Genomic DNA, 2,500 nt, shown 5'->3' with positions numbered 1-2,500 from the left:
CTTAGGACCACTTTAAGCCGTATACTCCACAGAGCTGGGCATTACGGAAGTGGCCAGAAAAAAGAAATTGCTTAAAGAAAAAAAAAGCAAACATGTTTGATGTTCTCCAAAAGGCACGTGGGAGACTCCCCAAACATATGGAAGAAGGTACTCTGGTCAGATGAGACTAAAATTTATTTTTTGGGCCATCAAGGAAAACGCTATGTCTGGTGCAAACCCAACACCTCTCATCACCCCGAGAACACCATCCCCACAGTGAATCATGGTGGTGGCAGCATCATGCTATGGGGATGTTTTTCATTGTCAGGGACTGGGAAACTAGTCAGAATTGAAGGAATGATGGATTGAGCTAAATACAGGGAAATTCATGAAGGAAACCTGTTTCAGTCTTCCAGAGATTTGAGACAGGGACGGAGGTTCACCTTCCAGCAAGACAATGACCCTAAGCATACTGCTGAAGCAACACTCAAGTGGTTGAAGGGAAAACATTGTAATATCTTGGAATGGCCTAGTCAGAGCCCAGACCTCAAGCCAACTAAGAATCTAGGACTTAAAGATTGAGGTACACCAGTGGAACCCATCCAACTCGAAGGAGTTATGCTTCGAAGAATGGGCAAAAATCCCAGTGGCTAGATGTGCCAAGCTTATAGAGACATACCCCAAGAGACTTGCAGCTGTAATTGCTGCAAAAGGTGGCTCTACAAAGTGATGAATAGTTATGCACGCTCAAGTTTTCGTTTTTTTTGTGTTATGTCTTGTTTGTTTTACAATACATTTTGCATCTTCAAAGTGGTAGGCCTGTTGTGTAAATCAAATGATACAACCCCCCCCCCCCAAAAAAATATATATTTTAATTCCAGGTTGTTAGGCAACAAAATAGGAAAAATGCAAAGGGGGGGTGAATACTTTCGCAACTGCCAGTGTACGCTCAGACAGTTTATTAGGTACACCAACTACCACTGTATCTATCTAGTCCCAGAGTATATATATCTAGACCCAGAGTATCTATCTAGACCCAGAGTATCTATATAGTCCCATAGTATCTAACTAGAGCCAGAGTATCTATCTAGACCCAGAGTATATATCTAGACCCAGAGTATCTATCTAGACCAAGAGTATCTATCTAGACCCAGAGTATCTATCTAGACCCAGAGTATCTATCTAGACCCAGAGTATCTATATAGTCCATGAGTATCTATCTAGACCCAGAGTATCTATCTAGACCCAGAGTATCTATATAGTCCCATAGTATCTAACTAGAGCCAGAGTATCTATCTAGACCCAGAGTATCTATCTAGACCAAGAGTATCTATCTAGACCCAGAGTATCTATCTAGACCCAGATTATCTATCTAGACCCAGATTATCTATCTAGACCCAGAGTATCTATCTAGACCCAGAGTATCTATATAGTCCATGAGTATCTATCTAGACCCAGAGTATCTATCTAGACCCAGAGTAATTATCTAGTCCATGAGTATCTATCTAGACACAGAGCATCTATCTAGACCCAGAGTATGTATCTAGTCCCAGAGTATCTATCTAGTCCCAGAGTATCTATCTAGACCCAGAGTATTTATCGAGACCCAGAGTATCTAACTAGACCCAGAGTATATATCTAGACCCAGTGTATCTATCTAGACCCAGAGTATCTATCTAGTCCATGAGTGTCTATCTAGACCCACATTATATATCTCAACCCAGAGTATCAATCTAGTCCATGAGTATCTATATAGACCCAGAGTATCTATATAGTCCCAGAGTATCTATCTAGACCCAGAGTATCTATCTAGACCTAGAGTATCTATCTAGACCTAGAGTATCTACATAGTCCACAAGTATCTATCTAGACCCAGATTATCTATCTAGACCCAGAGTATCTATATAGTCCCATAGTATCTAACTAGAGCCAGGGTATCTATCTAGACCCAGAGTATCTATCTAGACCCAGAGTATCTATCTAGTCCCATAGTATATGTCTAGACCCAGATTATCTATCTAGTCCCAGAGTATCTATCTAGACCCAGAGTATCTATATAGTCCCATAGTATCTAACTAGAGCCAGGGTATCTATCTAGACCCAGAGTATCTATCTAGAGCCAGTGTATCTATCTAGACCCAGAGTATCTATATAGTCCATGAATATCTATCTAGACCCAGAGTATCTATCTAGACCCAGAGTATCTATCTAGACCCAGAGTATCTATCTAGACCCAGAGTATCTATATAGTCCCAGAGTATATGTCTAGTCCATGAGTATCTATATAGTCCCAGAGTATCTATCTAGACCCAGAGTATCTATCTAGACCCAGAGTATTTATCTAGACCCAGAGTATCTAACTAGACCCAGAGTATATATCTAGACCCAGTGTATCTATCTAGACCCAGAGTATCTAACTAGACCCAGAGTATATATCTAGACCCAGAGTATCTATATAGTCCCAGAGTATCTGTCTAGTCCATGAGTATCTATATAGTCCCAGAGTATCTATCTAGACCCA

At 40.7% G+C, this 2,500-nt stretch overlaps 2 protein-coding genes across 15 annotated transcripts in view; both read right to left on the bottom strand.

Moving 5' to 3' along the window:
• LOC127906448 (uncharacterized) overlaps window positions 1–1,666 on the bottom strand; it is a 5,797-nt gene extending 4,131 nt beyond the window's left edge. For 9 of the 13 annotated variants that reach the window (XM_052458611.1, XM_052458605.1, XM_052458608.1 and 6 more), the window contains exon 1: window positions 1–1,657. This exon is cut by the window's left edge. The gene's annotated coding sequence lies outside the window, so the exon portion shown is untranslated. The other 4 variants (XR_008061390.1, XR_008061391.1, XR_008061392.1 and 1 more) reach the window with 1 other exon arrangement.
• LOC118381633 (transcription factor 4-like) overlaps window positions 1–2,500 on the bottom strand; it is a 539,774-nt gene that overhangs the window by 173,801 nt on the left and 363,473 nt on the right. The gene's annotated exons all lie outside the window — the stretch shown is intronic.

Source organism: Oncorhynchus keta, chromosome 12 (assembly GCF_023373465.1).
Source record: "Oncorhynchus keta strain PuntledgeMale-10-30-2019 chromosome 12, Oket_V2, whole genome shotgun sequence".
NCBI lineage: Eukaryota > Metazoa > Chordata > Actinopteri > Salmoniformes > Salmonidae > Oncorhynchus > Oncorhynchus keta.
This window is presented reverse-complemented; position numbering and strand designations above follow the sequence as displayed.